General features: G+C 46.0%; 1 protein-coding gene and 1 long non-coding RNA gene across 6 annotated transcripts in view; one reads left to right on the top strand and one right to left on the bottom strand.

Annotated features, from left to right (window-relative positions):
* The window catches only part of MSI1 (musashi RNA binding protein 1), a 335031-nt gene that overhangs the window by 130099 nt on the left and 184490 nt on the right, over positions 1–20442 (bottom strand). The window lies entirely within an intron of this gene.
* Positions 5829–20442, top strand: part of LOC134886246 (uncharacterized) — an 85037-nt gene continuing 70423 nt past the window's right edge. Inside the window, exon 1 of the long non-coding RNA XR_010170341.1 lies at positions 5829–5936. This is a non-coding gene — a long non-coding RNA (uncharacterized LOC134886246). The remainder of the gene's footprint in view (positions 5937–20442) is intronic.

Raw genomic sequence — 20442 nt, 5'->3', positions numbered from 1 at the left:
CTCCCGCTTTTTTAAGGGAAAATTGGCAGGGGTTAAATGCATCCATATAGCCCAGGAGCTATATGTGATGTATTTTTTGCCATATAAGGTGTTTTTATTGCGTCTCAGGGCGCCCCCCCCCCCCAGCGCCCTGCACCCTCAGTGACCGGAGTGTGAAGTGTGCTGAGAGCAATGGCGCACAGCTGCGGTGCTGTGCGCTACCTTATTGAAGACAGGACGTCTTCTGCCGCCGATTTTCCGGACCTCTTCAGTCTTCTGGCTCTGTAAGGGGGCCGGCGGCGCGGCTCTGGGACCCATCCATGGCTGGGCCTGTGATCGTCCCTCTGGAGCTAATGTCCAGTAGCCTAAGAAGCCCAATCCACTCTGCACGCAGGTGAGTTCGCTTCTTCTCCCCTTAGTCCCTCGGTGCAGTGAACCTGTTGCCAGCAGGATTCACTGAAAATAAAAAACCTATACTTAAACTTTTTTACTAAGCAGCTCAGGAGAGCCACCTAGTGAGCACCCTTCTCGTTCGGGCACAAAAATCTAACTGAGGCTTGGAGGGGGGTCATAGGGGGAGGAGCCAGTGCACACCAGGTAGTCCTAAAGCTTTTACTTTTGTGCCCAGTCTCCTGCGGAGCCGCTATTCCCCATGGTCCTTTCGGAGTCCCCAGCATCCACTAGGACGTCAGAGAAAATACATTTATGCACTGTAGAATTAAATAGACTCTAATATAAAAAAGCAGCAGCAGAGTATATATTTATGCCTGTGTGAGCATAAAATAAAGGTGTCCTACCCCTTATTACAGGAGAGGACCCTCAAACAGAAGAATATATACAATTACTCTGCGCTCAATACCAAATGGTCCATAGGATTGAAAGCACTAGCAAAATTCTTAATAGTTGATTTATTATAATGCAATTTAAAACTAAAAAATCAACCACAATAAAATATATATAAAAAATAATGTACATAATATACATGACTGAATAAATTGGGTTAGATGACAAAAATCACTTCCCACATAATACTAATTGTTAATTTCTATATGTAGTAATCCAACCTAGTGGATAATTATCCTATAACCTGATATGAGGTGGATCAACCTAACTGGAATCAGTGCACTGATTGAGTTAATGGGGGATATCAATTGGTAGTAGTCCCGCAAATGTTTGAATTTAATGTCCCCGCAGGTGCTCGTCCCGAGCACTAGGTAAAGTTCCAATATATTAAGAAGAATGAATGATGTATTTAGACCGGTATTAGTGCTTAGATCATAAATGGACCATTACACGCTCACCACCAAGACGTGCTGATAATGTTCAGAAAACGGGTCAGCAAGAGTGAATTGAAAGGAGCCGGCTGGGAGGCACCGGACGTCTCCGTTCTCCCTCGTGTTATGCCGCTACCTACTTCCAAAAGCCGCCCGAAGCCGTCTAGCCGCGTGGGAGGATGCGTGTCCACAATAGCAAAGTGTCCCCGGAATAGGACGAGCAATCACCAGTGGCCCCTGACGCGTTTCGCTCTTACCAAAGCTTTGTCACTCTTCGACAAAGCTCTGGTAAGAGCGAAACGCGTCAGGGGCCACTGGTGATTGCTCGTCCTTTTCCGGGGACACTTTGCTATTGTGGACACGCATCCTCCCACGCGGCTAGACGGCTTCGGGCGGCTTTTGGAAGTAGGTAGCGGCATAACACGAGGGAGAACGGAGACGTCCGGTGCCTCCCAGCCGGCTCCTTTCAATTCACTCTTGCTGACCCGTTTTCTGAACATTATCAGCACGTCTTGGTGGTGAGCGTGTAATGGTCCATTTATGATCTAAGCACTAATACCGGTCTAAATACATCATTCATTCTTCTTAATATATTGGAACTTTACCTAGTGCTCGGGACGAGCACCTGCGGGGACATTAAATTCAAACATTTGCGGGACTACTACCAATTGATATCCCCCATTAACTCAATCAGTGCACTGATTCCAGTTAGGTTGATCCACCTCATATCAGGTTATAGGATAATTATCCACTAGGTTGGATTACTACATATAGAAATTAACAATTAGTATTATGTGGGAAGTGATTTTTGTCATCTAACCCAATTTATTCAGTCATGTATATTATGTACATTATTTTTTATATATATTTTATTGTGGTTGATTTTTTAGTTTTAAATTGCATTATAATAAATCAACTATTAAGAAATTTGCTTGTGCTTTCAATCATCCTATGGACCATTTGGTATTGAGCGCAGAGTAATTGTATATATTCTTACCACTGGACAAACCAGTTCTAGATTCAACAGGGACTATACCCCAGAAGGCCCATATATCACTGACTGTAAAGGGTAGATGTAGGTCGTGATTGATGTAACTTTGAAGGGCAGACCACAGGGAACGAACTAGGGGACATGACCAAAGACAGTGTTTTATGTCGGCATCCAGGGCACCACAACAAATTGGGCCTTTTTAACATGGGTAATTTCCCTGATGGATCGCTCATCATTGATGGCTGCCAATCGGCAAAGCGGCATTTCCGGCAGGGTCAAGGAAACACCTTATAGATGTATGGGAGCCTTAAACCAACCAAATATCTGATTTTATTTTATTTTGTACCTGACTTCATATTTGGATATTTTGGTCCCATTGGGACACACAGTCATTTTATTCTGCTGCACAATATCTTCACCACTCTCAATCCCATAAGATTAATTAGTACCCTGGATACTGGGTTTTGTAGTTATGCTGCTCCCCCCCTTCTCAAAATTTTAGGCACATCCCCTTTTCACTAGGCAACGCAAAGCAATATGTAATCGTTCTTGAGGATTAACGCTAGTCCCTACACTTTAAGAATACAGAGCAAAACTCATAAACTCACCAATGATGATCATTTTTGGAGGATTCCGTTATTTAATGTGCAAGATGCTTTCATTTTTATTTTAAAGTGTCTGAGCTAGTGTCCAAAGGTCATGCTCATTGCGTGGCCACCATAGCATGAACATGCCCCATTACTCCCCACAATGGTATCTATCTCCTGCATCCAACTGTGAAACTATGCCCAGGCTCTTGAACTCTCAGGAGTATATTCATTTTTGACTTATATAGGTACACAAGTAAGGCACTACACAAAACACTACTATACAGGCACTACAGAAAGCATTATAACACTAATAGTAAGAAGTAATACCATATTTATGGCTCTTTTCCTAAGAAAAAGACAGGCGTATGTGTGTTCATGCAGCAACGTCAGGGGTTGCTGTGACCTCAGGATGCAATGCCTTTTATCACAATTTGACCCCTTCACTTCTGGGAAGCGTAATGTAGGAGATTTGTTTTCCACTCAGGAGTTCATTAGTTCCAGCTGTAACTGTGATTGCTCTGCATATGCTCGCTCTATAATAACACCTGAATGCCAGAGACTATTTAGGAGGTGGCCATGAAATCTTACAAAAATATATTTAACTCATCATTTTATAGTTTTCACATGTTATGCTGTTAACATACATGCATCATCAGGGTTCCCCCAATGTAGGGAAATGGGTACTCGAGGAGGAAACCCAAGATTCCAGTAATGGGAGTTTTCAGTCGATTTTTAAAACCACTTTTTAGAAATTCCTCCTATAAGCCTGGGGTATGAGAATGAGATCATGATGAAATGTAACATGCAAATGACACTGAAAAATAAGAATAATTCTAGGAAACAAATTCCACGGACAAAACTGACTTTGACCAGTAAAACATTGTGAAATCTTCTAGGAATATTTCTGTGTTTACTTTATCTTTCCAACTATAACCAGTGTCGGACTGGGGCATGTAGGGTCCACCAGGGAAATGCAGTGGTAGGGGCCCATGTTAGGGGTGTGGCCAGTATGCACCTCACTGGTTTGACTAACCATTAGAGAGTGCAACGTCTGGGCCCCTTCATAATTATATACAGTAAATTGTTGGGGACAAGGGGCCTAATTCAGACCTGATCGGTGCTGTGCGTTTTCGCACAGCAGCCGATCAGGTCTGAACTGCGCATGCGCCGGAGTGATTGACAGGCAAAGGCGGTCGCTGGGTGGGCCGGCGCCGTTTAGGGGGAACGGTCTGGGCAACGCAGGCGTGCCCGGACCGTTGTGGCCGCAGCGGCTGCCTGACGTCACACGCAGCCGCTGTGACCCTAGCTCTTGCCAGCACGCAGGAGCTTCACTGGCAGGGAGCTACTCCTAAAGTCCAAAAGCATCCCCGCTGCGTGATGCTCTTGTACCTGTGGGGTGGGGTGTCGGCCCTGACATGCGGGGTGGACTAGCCCTGTGCTGGACGTCCCCCCCGCATGTTTGTGTGACTGATCGCAGATGTGATAAATTTAGCACATCTACGATCGGGTCTGAATTAGGCCCAATGTGTGCATTTTTTCCCTGTGGGGGTTATTGTATTTTTTCCCTGTGGGGTCTATTGTGTTTCCTCCCTGTTGGGATCAGAGTGTGTGTGTGTGTGTGTGTGTGTGTGTGTGTGTGTGTGTGTGTGTGTGTGTGTGTGTGTGTGTGTGTGTGTGTGTGTGTGTTTGCAAAATTACTATGTGTTTGCCACATTACTGCTGAGAATCCTAGTTTCAGTCCTGTGTATCCAATAAATGCAGAATTAACCAGATAAGAGCTACAACATTTCTAGGATTGTAGTTCTCTTCTAGTCTACTTTTGATTTTACTCAAGTTGTGATTCAAAGCACATTTGGGGGTATATTTACTAAAGTGCGGGTTGCCCATAGCAACCAATCCGATTCTACTATCATTTATCTAGCACCTTATAGCAGATAATAGCTAGAATCTGATTGGTTACTATAGGCAACATCTCCACTTCTAAAAATCAGCACTTTAGTTGTGAAAGCAGGCAATGGCATTGCGCTCATGACCTTAAAGCATATATAAAGCTAAACATGTATAGCAGTTTTATGGATGTGGGTGAAATCTGAAAATATATTTTTTCCCTAAAAGTATTAAAGTTTCTTCTCACTTCATTATACATTATTTTACATGGAAGTTAACTATTGTGTACTGCAAAACATAAATCTAAACTGTTGCATACAGCAAAGTAGACACAACTACAGAAATAATTAATAAAGGGTATCCAGGCATCTTTTACAGGAAAACCTAGGTGACAGTACAAGGCTCAACAGACCTGCTGATACAGGGAGCCTGTGTCACCTGCCCTCACTGTAGGATTCTGCCTCCACCATCACACACCTCTTTGCAGTACTGGGACACTACAGTTTGAACAGATTGCATGCTTCGCTATGTGGCCTGCTAGCAAGACTCATTCCAGTTCTCTCTCAGCTTAGCAAACTGAAATTAACTCGTGCCTCGCATAAGAATTCCAGAGGGTGAGAGGGACCTGCCGAGATTACAGGGAGGGCCTCAATAGAAGCTTTTATTCCAGACAACAAGAGCAGGGAGGGCTTTGTGAGCTCATGTGGGAAGCAGAGGCACATTCATAAGAATTCATTGACTCACAGGTGGGGGAGCTGGGTCTAAAGTGTCAGGATTTAGGATTTTCTCATGAGCATGAACAAAACTTAGACTTCTATGTTTCCGTGGAGAACCCTTAAAAATAGATATAATGTAGAATATTACTAGAGTAAGGCCTTTAGGCTATATCATAAAAGGTTTAGAAGATTTAAACAATAGTTTTAAATGAAGCAAGGTCATATGAGATCCCCATAGTCAAAACTAAACTGCACTGGATTTAAACAGACATCTTGGTTGCAGCACAAGGGCTTCAGAATCCGTACCTGCAGGATCACCTGGTCCTGCACTGCTGTTCCCTACTTCCTTTTCCCCTCCCACATTGTACTTCCTCTCTCCCCACACTCTGCTTCTCTGTATCACTATGTGCTGTTCTTGGTCCCCTCTGTTACAAGCTGTTTCCATCCATCTCACGGTGACCTATATACTCTGTTTGTGGAGATGCTGCATCGATTTAAGGTCAGTCCCCTCCTCCCAGTTGATGTAATCAGCTAAAGAAGGAGGCTGGAAATTGGATTGAAAAGCCCAGCGTTAGTGCAGGATGAAGAGGATCTGCAGGGATTGTTATGCTAATCAGCTGAGCTCAGCACTTCCAGTGTCCTTCAAGCTCAGGGAACAGGCAGGAGCCCCCCAGAAAGCCTCCCCACAAAGACCACAATCTTAGCGTATCGCATCACACAAGTATTACCAACATCAGTGTTGGCAAGATAATTGTTCTGTACAACTTGAGCATGTTTTCCATGCAACCCATTTCATCCCTCTGTGTAATGATGTCAGACTGAGTGCCCTGGGTATTACAGTGAACCAGTCTAGTTATGATTTTGATTTCTTAGATCCAAGTATCCCTGCAACTGGACAGTGGGTAAATGGTGCAGGTTGGTGCCCATGAGGAGGGGGTTGTGGTGAAGTTATTGAGGGCAGCTGCAGCTTGGCAACATGAGTCTGACAATGGGAGTACAGGAGGCGGAATGTTTCCACATGCCTGATCAATGGGAGCGGAGAGCAAACAGGAGCTGGGAAAGAGACCCACAGGCACAGCCCAGCGCCTCCCATCTATCACTCACTTGGTACAAACTGCAGAGGCCACTTCCAGGGAACTCATCACCCAGTCCAACAGAATCCCTCGTCCACCCAGCCTCCAGAGGCGATACTTATACTTTCACATGCTGAAAACTATAGTCTTAGCCTGGCAGAGAAATCTATGGTGGTCACCATGCAACACACATTAATGAGGCCTAACATTTACTTTGTGTCCAACTAAATAAGACTTCATCACTGTTTGAGAGTCCATATGTGAAGGTTTTATATAGAGAGAGGGATCTACTGCTTGTATGTATTTATTATATATGCTGATGTACAATGAGATTTATGTAATCAGTTTCATATACAAGTGCGATAAAGATCTGCCCAGATAAAGCTCCCCCTCAGTTCCTGTCCTTTCCCCTACAGTTTTGCCCCTCCCCATGGGTCTGGCTTTCTCTGAATCTAAACTGGGTCATGAGGTTTGACTGAATACAGCCTTTTCTAATAGGTGAAATAAATCTGCTTCTTCCAACAGAAGCTACGTCATTTTAATTCAGGTGTATAAATAACTCAGTGTGACGAGGAGGAGGGTCTGTCCTGTCTGACCTGTAATTAGAAACTCTGCCACTCAATGGCACTTTATAGAGACAAAGAGTAGAGGAAGGAGGGACCTGTTCACAGACCCAACTATTTTGTTCCTAATAAATTATTCAGGATTTGGAAAGCTGATCCAAGTGCCCATCTGTTAGCAGCCAGATCCATGTGAGCCAGGGGATCCCCACGGACACTGCACCCAGATGTTGATAGGAAGGAGAGGTGCTGCCCCATAATAGTCAGGATACCTGATAATTTCTTTTCTTGGATGAATCAGGTTTCACCCTAGTGCTGCTGCACATGGACAGTAATATAAAGTATAGAACAACACAGGCAATGTTATATAACAAATGACAATCAGCAAAAACAAGTCCAATGTGAGAGACAAAAGCACAGATGAAGGTGCAGAAGAATAAAGGCCAATTCATGTGCAGATAACACAGATTCAGTGACAATTATAGAACAGCAGTAACAGAGGGACATTAAAAGGTGGATACTGAGAAGGGAGGGCTGGCAGGTGCAGATGACAAGGCAGCGGGAGGCAGGTATCTGGAAGAACCAGATTGCACAGCAGTGGGTGAAAGATGCTGGGAGGTTCAGATGTAAGTGACAAAAGGATATAAACATATTATAATATAAACATGACATAGGGACAGCAATAGAAAAGGTATAGCAATATAGGAAGTAGGATATTAACAAAAATCTTAGGAGGTGTGTAAAAGGAAAATAGCCAGGGTACAGACAGTGTAAAGCTCAGTGTTATTCTGTGACCAATGCACAATAGTAACAGAATACTGTAGAAAATAATGATACATTGCACTGACATATGGTACATGTGTAAGTTGCTGTTCTGCAAACAGATTCACAATCCTTAGAAAAAACCCTCTACAGATGACAGTAGGTATACTGCAATAAATATGTATTTTCCATGCATTTGATTGGGTCAAATTATACATTTTCACTATAAAGGGCCCTACACACTGGGCCATTTGAATGATGAACGATATGAACAATGAACAATTTTTCAGTAACGATTTTTTGCATACACACTAAACAATTTGTATGAACGATTTGACATTGCAAACATCAATATCTTCCAAATTGGCTTGCAATGATAAACGATGATAGACCAACGATGAACGACTGTGGGGACGCGCATCGTTCATCGACAGTGCCTCCACACTGAACGATATATCGTTAATTTTTTTTTTTTAAACATTTCTTTCTTTATTGAAGCATTTCTTTAAATAAAGTAACAATAATCACAGTGACATTGTGAGTGACAATCAAAGAAAAGAAGAACAAAACAAAACAGATATAATGTAGCATTCACAAAATGTAGTACATGGCGCAAAGAGGAACATAGATACGAGCAGTTCGTACAATATTCTAAAGTACCAAGCAACATCTGTAAATATTCCATATACCTACAGAGAGACAGGAACACGTCATAGCCCCTAATTAGCGCTATCAAACTCGATGGGAGGGTCCCTAAGGAAAATTCTGGTTTCATACCAAAGTGTGTTGCGAAAACACACTTTGGATGAATAGGAAGTGTTTCAATAAAACTTTCCCATGTTGCGAAAAAAGATTCTGTGCGAGATTCTTTTTGGAGTGAGGCCTCCAGCCAATCCATGTGACAGATGAAAAATAGTTTGTCCCTAAACATTTCCAGTGTCGGAGCAGAGCTATGGACCCACATTTGCAAGATAGCTTTCCTAGCTGACGAAGAGATTGCCAGCAACAACTTCCTGACAGGTTTGGAAACTCTGATACCAGGGGGTGTGATACCAAATATGGCCCATTCCGGTGTAAGGGGAATGTAATTCACTAAATGTTGAGAGGCAAAACGCCATACTGCTAACCAAAACCTTCTTATAGGCCCTACACACTTGGCGATATTCTGAAAGATATGAACGATCTCGTTCATAAATGAACGAGAACTCGTTCATATCTTTCAGTGTGGAGACTTAAGCGATGAACGATGCGCGTCCCCGCGCTCGTTCATCGCTGGTCTCCCGTCGGCTGTGCATGCAGGCCAATATGGACGATCTCGTCCATATTTGCCTGCACTTCAATGCAGCCGCGTGACGGGGGGAGTGAAGAAACTTCACTCCCCCCGTCACTGCCCCCCTGCCGCCGGGTCGCTCGTCGGCCGTATCGGCCGTCGGGCACCTCGGCGGCACATCGCCAAGTGAGTAGGGCCCATTAGAAGCGGGCAGGCCCAGAAACAGTGATACTCGTTAATTTTTTTAACAATATTTTTCATATCTTTCTAAAATGTCATCCAGTGTGTAGGGCCCTTAACTTCCGAAGTTTCTTTTACAATGATACCATGGGGCCTATTTATGAAGCCAAAACCATGAAAGCAAGTGTCTGTTTCCGCATTATTACGGCAATTTAACAAAGGCTGAATGTAACCCACATGCAGCTAGGTACCTCATACTCCATAATTTTCAATGGGGACTGCAGATTCTCAACTGAATCAAGTTCCAATGGCACTACTGATTGCATCCCATTGGCTACCTTTTCAGTATTTTGTAGTCAGAGAGAAAATTTCAGATCCAATGCAGTCTATATTTGACAGTGTGTTATCCAATGGCACGGTGTACACAGTAACGTGCGAGTGTAAGCTATTACTATTTTTCACTCTTTACCAGCAAGAGAATTTTGAGAAATAGGCCTAAAACATAACTCCTATAATTTGACACTGTCTTTCATTACCAGAACATTGACACACATTCAGATTGTTTCACTTAGTGGTACAGTGTAATTGCAAAGCATCCCTGTGCACTAGGACAAAAGCATTTAATTTATGTTCATACCTGCAGTATGGATGGTGTAATGATTAGCATTACTGCCTCACAGCACAGAGGTTATAAGTTCGATTCCCACCACGGCCCTAACTGTGCGGAGTTTGTATATTCTCCCCGTACTTGCGTGGGTTTCCTCCCACATTCCAAAAATATACTGTTAGGTTAATCGGCTCCCAACAAAAAATAGGATTTTGGTTACGTACCGGTAAATCCTATTTTCGTAGTCTGTAGAGGATGCTGGGGTCCACATTAGTACCATGGGGTATAGACAGGTCCACCAGGAGCCATTGGCACTTTAAGAGTTTGAGAGTGTGGGCTGGCTCCTCCCTCTATGCCCATCCTACCAGACTCAGTCGAGAAACTGTGCCCGAGGAGATGGACATCTTCGAGAGAAGGATTTAACACAGATAGTGGCGAGATTCATACCAGCTCACACATACAAGGCACATGAAGCTAACTAGCTTGAAAAACTCAGCAACCGCTGAAAAATTACTTGCCCAGTAATAATGCAGTACGTAACTAACAACAAAGTTGTACTGAACTAGATAACAACTGCAGGAAAACGAAGCGCTGGGCGGGCGCCCAGCATCCTCTACGGACTACGAGAAAAGGATTTACCGGTAGGTAACCAAAATCCTATTTTCTCTTACGTCCTAGAGGATGCTGGGGTCCACATTAGTACCATGGGGATGTACCAAAGCTCTCAGAACGGGAGGGAGAGCACGGAGGCTCCTGCAGAACTGATCGACTGATCTTCAGATCATCAGAGGCCAAAGTATCGAACTTGTAAAACTTAGCAAACGTGTTCGACCTAGACCAAGTTGCAGCTCGGCAAAGTAGCACTGCTGATACACCCCGGGCAGCCGCCCAGGAAGACCCCACCTTACTAGTAGACTGGGCCTTAACAGATTTTGAACATGGCATAAGCGTGCTGGATAGTGAACCGAATCCAGCGAGAAATAGTCTGCTTAGAAGCAGGACACCCAATTTTCTTGGGATTATATAGGACAAACAGAGAGTCCGACTTTCTGTGACGAGAAGTTCTCTTCACATATATCTTCAGAGCCCTTACAACATCCAAGGACTTTGATGTAATTGAGGAGTCAGTAGCCATTGGCACCACAATAGGTTGGTTGATATGAAATGCCGACACAACCTTCGGAAGAAACTGCTGACGTTTCCGGAGCTCAGCTCTATCTTCGTGGAAGATCAATTAAGGGCATTTACAGGATAAAGCCCTCAGTTCGGACACGCGTCTAGCAGACGCTAAGGCCAACAACGTGACTGCCTTCCATGTAAGAAGTTTGATCTCAACCGCCTGTAGAGGCTCAAACCAATCCGACTGGAGGAACGGCAACACCATGTTAAGGTCCCAAGGCGCCGAAGGCGGTACGAAGGGAGGTTGGATGTGCAGAACTCCCTTCAAAAAAGTCTGAACCTCAGGGAGGGCAGCCAATTGTTTCTGGAAGAAAATGGATAGGGCTGAAATCTGGACCTTCACAGATACCAACCTTAGGCCCATATCCACACCTACTTGCAGGAAGAGGAGAAAACGTTCGAGTTGGAACTCCACCGCAGGAAACTTCTTGGATTCACACCAAGAGACATATTTCTTCCAAATATGATGGTAATATTTAGACGTTACCCCTTTCCTAGCCTGTACCAGGGTAGGAATGACATTCTTCGGAATGCTCTTCCGAGCAAGTATCAGGCGCTCAACTTCCATGCCATCAAACGATGAGGATCGCTTGAACCCTTGTTCTCCTTATGAGCTTTAGGATTCCTGGGATGAGTGGGAGTGGTGGAAACACGTACACTGACTGGAACACCCACGGAGACACCAGGGCGTCCACTGCCACTGCTTGTGGGTCCCTCGACCTGGAACAATAATGTCGAAGCTTCTTGTTGAGACAAGAGGCCATCATGTCTATTTGGGGTAATCCCCAAAGGTCTGTTATTTCCTTGAACACCTCCGGATGGAGACCCCACTCCCCTGGATGGAGATCGTGTCTGCTGAGGAAGTCTGCTTCCCAGTTGTATACTTCCGGAATGAAGATGGCTGACAGCGCCAACGCGTGTTTTTCTGTCCAGAGGAGTATTCTTGTCACCTCTGACATTGCCGCTCTGCTCTTCATTCCACCCTGTCGGTTAATGTAAGCCACTGTTGTTAAGTTATTCGACTGCACGTGAATGGCCCGATTTCTTAGAAGAGGGGCCACCTGAAAAAGACCGTTGTAGACGGCTTAGTTCCAGGATGTTGATGGGCAGGCCGGCTTCCAGGCTCGACCACCGTCCTTGGAAAGTTACTCCTTAAGTGACTGCTCCCCAGCCCCGAAGGCTCGCATCCGTGGTTAGAAGGACCCATTCCTGAATCCCGAACCTGCGTCCCTCCAGAAGGTGAGGTAATTGTAACCACCAGAGGAGCGAAATCCTGGCCTTCGGCGACAGACGAATTCTCTGGTGCATGTGGAGATGAGATCCCGACCACTTGTCCAGAAGATCCAGTTGGAAGGTCCGAGCGTGGAACCTCCCATACTGGAGAGCCTCGTAAGAGGCCACCATCTTTCCCAACAGGCGAATGCATTGATGAACCGACACCCGGGCTGGCTTCAGGACATCCTGGACCATAGTTTGTATCACCAACGCCTGGGTTGGTTCCAAATGTGACTTTGGAAGGTTCAGAATCCAACCATGACTCTTGAGGAGGAGTGTTTTGAGAACAATGGACTGCAGCAGCTTCTCCTTGGATGATGCCTTTATCAGCAGATCGTCCAGATATGGAATGATGTTCACCCCTTGTTTTCTGCGGAGAACCATCATCTCTGCCATCACCTTGGTAAACACCCTTGGTGATGTGGAGAGGCTGAATGGCAGGGCCTGGAACTGAAAATGACAGTCCAGCAACGCGAAACGGAGATAAGCCTGATGGGGCAGCCATATCGGAGTGTGGAGGTACGCATCCTTGATATCCAGGAATTCCCCCTCTTCCAGACCTGATATCACCGCCCTGAGAGACTCCATCTTGAACTTGAACTCCTTTAGAAAGGAGTTCAATGATTTTAGGTTCAGAATGGGCCTGACCGAACCATCCGGTTTCGGTACCACAAAAAGGTTCGAATAGTAACCTGTGGCCTGCACAGGAGGAGGAACTGGCACAATAACCTGTGCTCCACCCGCTTTTGACCAGCTTCTTGTAGTACAGTGCTGTCTGCCAACAGAGCTGGTAAGCCTGATTTGAAAAACGATGAAGAGGGAGACTTAGATATTGTATCCCAGGGATACAGGCTGGAATTTCAATCACCCAGGGATCCAGGCCGGATGATACCCAGACGTGACTGAAGTGTCTGAGTCTCGCTCCCACCGGCACCACCTCCAGGCCGCGCGGTCCACCGTCATGCGGAGGACTTTGCCGTACCTGAAGCAGGCTTTTGTTCCTGTAAACCTGCAGCGGCAGGTTTCTTGGACTTAACTCGACCTCCCCTAAAGAAGGTATTGGACGGTCCGGCCTTTCTAGGCTTGTTAGGCCGAAAGGACTGTGTTGTAGATGAAGAGAAGGATTTCTTCAGAGCAGGTGCTGCTGAAGGAAGAAACGGAGACTTACCCACTGTAGCCGTGGATATCCACACGTCTAGAGCTTCCCCAAAGAGAGCCTGACCTGTATAGGGTAGGGATTCCACACTTTTTCTGGATTCCGCGTTGGCCGACCACTGGCGCAGCCACAGTCCCCGACGAGCTGAAACAGACATGGAAGATATTCCCGCAGCCATGGACCCAGGTCTTTCATGGATTCTACCATAAAACCTGCTGAATCATGTATGTTGCGTAAAAATAATGCAACATCATCCTTATCCATCGTATCCAAATCCTCAAGTAAGGTAGCCGACCACTTTACTATGGCCTTTGCAATCCATGCAGTAGCAATAGTGGGACGTAATATGGCCCCTGAAGCAGTATACATTGATTTAAGTGTGTTATCAATTTTTCGATCAGCCAGCTCCTTTAAGGCGGTAGATCCTGGAACAGGCAAAACCACTGTCTTTGAGAGTCTGGACACAGATGCGTCAACAATTGGCAGGGTTTCCCATTTTTTTTCTATTCTCCTCAGGGAAAGGAAACGCCACCTGTACCCTTTTAGGGACCAGGAATTTTTTTCTCAGGGTTTTCCCATGCTTTATCAAATATAGCATTCAATTCCTTTGACGCAGGGAAGGTTAGTGAGGCTTTTTTATTTTTAGTGAAAAAGGCCTCCTCAACCTGCTCAGGTGTGGTATCATTAATATTCAACACATCCCTGATAGCCTCTATCATCCATTGCACCCCCTTTGCAAGAGCTGCAGACCCCCGCAACACATCCCCATCACAGTCTGTGGTGTCAGAATCGGTATCCGTGTCATCTTGTGTGACATGCACAAGCGCACGCTTATGGGGGTACATAGCGGAGCGTCCTCAGGTACCAGAAACTGACCATACTGCCATAGAGCTCTGTAATACCTGGGTTGCAGATTCATTACTTGCAACCCTGTCAGAAATCTGAGAAATCCAAGATTTGATAGAGGAAAACCACTCAGGCTCCCTTGCGGGTATCTGTGCTAAACCAGTGCTATCCTGATTACATGGAATGGGATCATCCTGGGAGGACAAATCCTCTGCAGCATATGACACAGTGTCCCTGGGCATAGCTAAATGAGACCACCAAACACTCTACACACACACACAGGTGAGGGCAGACAAAGTTTTCCCCCCAAGAATGGCAAGAGAGGCACAGAGATTGGAGCCAACCCACACACAGCGCTTTTACCAAAGGGAGACTCCTTGTCAGCGCTGACCGTGCACCTTAATAGGACACACAGTCGTATTACAGCCTCCCCCCCCCCCTTCTACAACCCCCTGGTACCGTTTACAGATAGCTGGAGTTGCTGTGGAGGGACCTGATTTTCCTTCTCAGCGCTGTGCAGGCAGGAAAATGGCGCTGAAACGCTGCTGGGTCTGCTCTGAGAAGCTCTGCCCCCTTAATGGCGATATCTTCCCGCTCTTCATGGATTATATTGGCCTGAGGAATTACTGCTGTTGCCAGCAGCCTCCCTGTAAAATAATAAACTCTAAAAAAAAAACATTTACCAGAAAAGCTCAGGAGAGCTCCCCTAGCTGTGACCGGCTCCTCCGGACACATTTTCTAAACTGAGTCTGGTAGGAGGGGCATAGAGGGAGGAGCCAGCCCACACTCTCAAACTCTTAAAGTGCCAATGGCTCCTGGTGGACCCGTCTATACCCCATGGTACTAATGTGGACCCCAGCATCCTCTAGGACGTAAGATAAATTAACCCTAGTGTGAATGTGTGTACGTGTACATGTGGTAGGGAATATAGATTGTAAGCTCCACTGGGGCAGGGACTGATGTGAATGGTCAAATATTCTCTATAAAGCGCTGCGGAATATGTGTGCGCTATATAAATAACTGGTAATAATAAATAATAATATAGCGAAAGCAAAAAGAATACACATTAGGGGGCTGATTCAGAGTCGCATGCAGCTACAACCAACTTTTTCCATAGTCACCATCGGGTGTGGTGTCACTTGTTGGCAGTCATCAGGTTGACATGAGAATGTCGACAGGGTCGGGCTGTCGGCATGCTTAGATTGCCAACATTCGTCATGTCTACCCGGATGATATGTTGACGTGATGAACTGCTGACAAACTGTCCATGGTGGTCTAGTGGTCTCTTACCTTGGAAGCAGCGGCTCCAGTGTATTTTTTTGGGTTCCAGAAGTTATGGCGCAGGCATCTGAGGATCGGCATCCTGGTGAGTGTTTCTCCCCCACAGCCTAACCTTCTCTGGCAGCCTAAAGCTGGGTATACACCTGGCTGATCCGCCGACCTATCTGATGAATGGTAAGTGCATACACACTTACCAAACGTCCGTCATACCTAATGTCACAACTGAGCAGAGTTTAGATGTCAGTCACTGGCAGTCCCTGCCTCAACATATCGGTGGAACATACACACCAACGGACTTACCATATATAGACAGAGAGCTTTAAATGCATCCACTGCTGCAAAAAAAATTCGCTAATTTATGTAAAAACATCGTTATTGCTTCCGATTTAGGACCTGATTCAGAGTGCACAAATTCACGAATATCAGGAATTTGCAGCTGTGCGAGGTTGGTTCTGCGCATGTGCAGTTGTATGGAGTTCCCCTCTGCTGCTTCCTGGTTGGTTGGCAGGCAGCGGCATTGAGAGGGTGGGGAGGGAGCACTGTGTTACTAGAAATGGAGGACTGTCTCCCCTGTTTTCTAGGAGGGGAGAGCCAAGGGTCTGCGTGTCACCACACAGACTTACTGGGCTCACAGCCCCAGCTTCCACTGGCCAGCTGCACAAGCTTAGGCTTACTCAGCTGGCCTTCTGCAGGGAACATCGCGTTGGATCCCAGCTTGCGTCGTCGGTCAAAGTGTTGGGATTGCAGCAACATGCAGCAGGTGTCTCTTCTACTGAGATGTCTCATAGAAATCAGATGGAAATTCAACGCTGCTTGCATGCGGCATTGAACTTCTATCTATCTCTGAATCAGGCCCTAAGAATCAAGCCCTAATTCTGCTTTTTTAAGAACCTTGCAAAATCCTTTTTTATTATCAATTTTGCCACTTGATGGAACAGTTAACATTAAATTCAGAAAGTGTAAAACTCAGCATTAAAATGTCAAAAGTTTATGGTTCTAATGGCATTCAAAATATATAAGTGACATTTCAGTTTTACTTCCTGTTAGTAATTCCACTTCAATCAGCTTTCTTTAGCCAAATATGGCAGAAATGTTTTAGCCAGCTGCACAAATGTAAATAGAATGTGACTATTGAAATACACACACACACACACACACACACACACACACACACACACACACACACATAAAATAGGATTTTGATAACCTACCGGTAAACCCTTTTCTCGTAGTCCGTAGAGGATGCTGGGGTCCATTTTAGTACCATGGGGTATAGACGGTCCCGCAGGAGCCTTCGGCACTTTAAGACTTTTTAACTAGTGTGAACTGGCTCCTCCCTCTATGCCCCTCCTCCAGACCTCAGTATAGGAACTGTGCCCGAGGAGACGGACAACTTCGAGAAAAGAATTTAACTAGGGCGAGATTCACACCAGCCCACACTCTACAGACATGCCGCCTAACATGGCCATAACATAACCCATGCTAACGAGCCTGCACAACGTAACAGCCAACAGCTGTAAGAAAACATAACACATGAGAACTATGTAAAACAATATAAATGTAAGTTTCGCAGGAAAAAATGAGCACTGGGTGGACGCCCAACATCCTCTACGGACTACGAGAAAAGGATTTACCGGCAGGTTATCAAAATCCTATTTTCTCTTACGTCCTAGAGGATGCTGGGGTCCATTTTAGTACCATGAGGATGTGCTAAAGCTCCCAGTACGGGCAGGAAAGTGCTAATGTTCCTGCAACACTGACTGACCAAATTGAGGGTCGTCAGCCGCCAAGGTGTCAAACTTGTAAAACTTAGCAAACATGTTTGCACCTGACCAAGTAGCTGCTCGGCAAATCTGCAACGCCGAAACACCCCGGGCAGCCGCCCAGGACGAACCCACTTTCCTCGTAGAGTGGGCCTTTACCAAAGTCGGTATCGGCAATCCTGCCTTGGAATGAGCATGCTGAATCGTACCTCTGATCCAGCGAGCAATAGTCTGCTTAGAAGCAGGACACCCAATCTTGTTGGGGTCATAAAGGGCAAACAAGGCCTCTGTTTTCCTTAACCGAGCCGTTCTTGTCACATAAGTCATCAGGGCCCTGACGACATCCAAGGACTTTGAAACGGCTGAGGTGTCAGAAGCCACTGGCACCATCACAGGTTGGTTGATATGGAAAGAAGACACAACCTTTGGAAGAAAATGCTGACACGTCCACAGTTCAGCTCTATCTTCGTGAAAAATCAAATAAGGACTCTTGTGAGACAGAGCCCCTAATTCAGACACACGTCTGCCTGATGCCAAGGCCAACAGCATGACCACTTTCCAAGTGAGAAACTTCAACTCCACCTCTTGCAGAGGTTCAAACCAGTCCGATTTAAGGAACTGCAACACCACATTAAGATCCCATGGCGCTGCAGGAGGCACAAAAGGAGGTTGGATGAGCAAAACACCCATCACAAACGTCTGAACCTCAGGAAGGGAAGCCAAATGTTTCTGGAAGAAAATGGACAAAGCCGAAATTTGGACCTTGATAGACCCTAAGCTTAAGCCAGCATCCACACCCGCCTATATAAATAGGAGAAGCCGTCCTAATTTAAACTCCACCGCAGGAGACTTCCTGGATTCACACCAAAAGACATATTTTTTCCAAATACGTTGGTAATGCTTGGACGTTACCCCTTTCCTGGCCAGGATAAGTGTGGGAATGACTGCACTGGGAATACCCTTACGGGCTAGGATATGGCGTTCAACAGCCATGCCATCAAACGGAGCCACGGTAAGTCTTGATAAACTAACGGCCCCTGCTGAAGCAGGTCCTCGCGAAGAGGAAGAGGCCAAGAGTCTTCCAGGAGTAACTCCTGAAGATCCGGATACCAAGCCCTCCTTGGCCAGTCTGGAACAATGAGAATTGTCCGAACCCTCGTTCTTCTGACGATCTTTAGAACTCTTGGAATTAGAGGAAGTGGAGGGAACAGATACACTGACTGGAATACCCACTGGGTCACCAAGGCATCCACTGCTATTGCCTGTGGGTCTCTCGACCTGGAACAGTATGTCGGAAGCTTCTTGTTGAGACGAGATGCCATCATGTCTGCTTGAGGAACACCCCAACGACTTGTTACCACCGCAAAGACTTCTTGGTGGAGGTCCCATTCCCTGGATGGAGGTCGTGTCTGCTGAGGAAGTCTGCTTCCCAGTTGTCCACTCCCGGAATGAAGATTGCTGATAGAGCTCTTGCATGTCTTTCTGCCCAGAGGAGTATTTTTGTCACCTCTGCCATTGCCGCTCTGCTTTTTGTTCCTCCCTGACGGTTTATGTGAGCTACTGCTGTCACATTGTCCGACTGGATCTGTATTGGTAGATCCTGAAGAAGATGCGTTGCTTGCTGAAGGCAGTTGTAAACGATTCTCAACTCTAGAATGTTTATGTGAAGAAGCGTTTCTTGACTTGACCATCTTCTTTGGAAGCTTTCCCCTTGTGTGACTGCTCCCCAACCTCGGAGACTTGCATCCGTGGTCACTAGGACCCAGTTTTGAATCCCGAACCTGCGTCCTTCCAATAGGTGAGATGTTTGCAGCCACCACAGGAGTGAAATCCTGGCCTTCGTCGACAGTATAATCTTCTGATGCATGTGTAGATGCGATCCGGACCACTTGTCCAGTAGGTCCCACTGGAACACCCTGGCATGGAATCGGCCAAATTGTAGAGCCTCGTAGGCCGCTACCATCTTTCCCAGCAGGCGGATGCATTGATAAACTGACACGCGTGCTGGCTTCAGAACTTGTTTTGACCATCGCCTGGATCTCCGGAGCCTTCTCCAAAGGAAATAAAACTTTATGCACCTCGTTGTCTAGTATCATTCCCAGAAATGATAATCTCTTCGTTGGTTCCAACTGTGATCTTGGAAAGTTTAAGATCCACCCGTGCTGTTGAAGCACCGACAGGGACAGAGCAATGTCCTGCCCTAACTTCTCTTTTGACCTCGCCTTTATGAGGAGATCGTCCAGGTATGGAATAATGTTGACTCCTTTCTTTCGAAGGAGTACCATCATCTCCGCCATTACCTTGGTGAACACCCTGAGAGCCGTGGAGAGTCCAAAAGGTAATGTTTGGAACTGGTAGTGGCAGTCTTGCACCGCAAACCTCAGGTATGCCTGATGTGGAGGGTAGATGGGAACATGTAGATAAGCATCCTTGATGTCCACCGACACCAGAAATTCCTTTTCTTCCAAGCTGGAGATCACCGCTCTGAGGGACTCCATCTTGAACTTGAACCGTTTTGAAAACAGATTTAGAGACTTCAGGTTCAGAATCGGTCTGACTGAGCCATCCGGCTTCGGTACCACAAATAGGCTTGAATAAAAACCTTTTCCCTGTTGTAACTCGGGAACCAAGGAAATTACCTTGTCTTGACACAATTTGTGTATTGCGCTTAACACGTTTGACCTGTCTTGGACAGAAACTGGTAAGGCTGATTTGAAAAAACGGCATGGGGGAAGATCCTGAAATTCCAACCTGTAACCCTGGAATACTATTTGTAACACCCAAGGATCTAGATCTGAACAAATCCAGATTTGGCTGAAGAATAGTAAGCGTACCCCCACCCGGTCGGACTCCCGCATGGGAGCCCCAGCGTCATGCTGAGATTTTTGCAGCAGCAGTTGCTGGCTTCTGTTCTTGCGAACTAGCCGGCGTTGTAGGCTTTCTACCTCTACCTCTTCCTGCAAAGAAGGGGCTGCCTTTTTGGACTTGTTGGGCCGAAAGGACTGCATGGTATGAGAATGATACCCCTTCTTAGGGGGTGCAGTTGCGGAAGG

The sequence above is a fragment of the Pseudophryne corroboree genome, chromosome 1, assembly GCF_028390025.1.
Source record: "Pseudophryne corroboree isolate aPseCor3 chromosome 1, aPseCor3.hap2, whole genome shotgun sequence".
Classification (NCBI taxonomy): domain Eukaryota; kingdom Metazoa; phylum Chordata; class Amphibia; order Anura; family Myobatrachidae; genus Pseudophryne; species Pseudophryne corroboree.
Note: the sequence above shows the minus strand (reverse complement) of the source record. Positions and strands in the feature narration are given on the sequence as shown.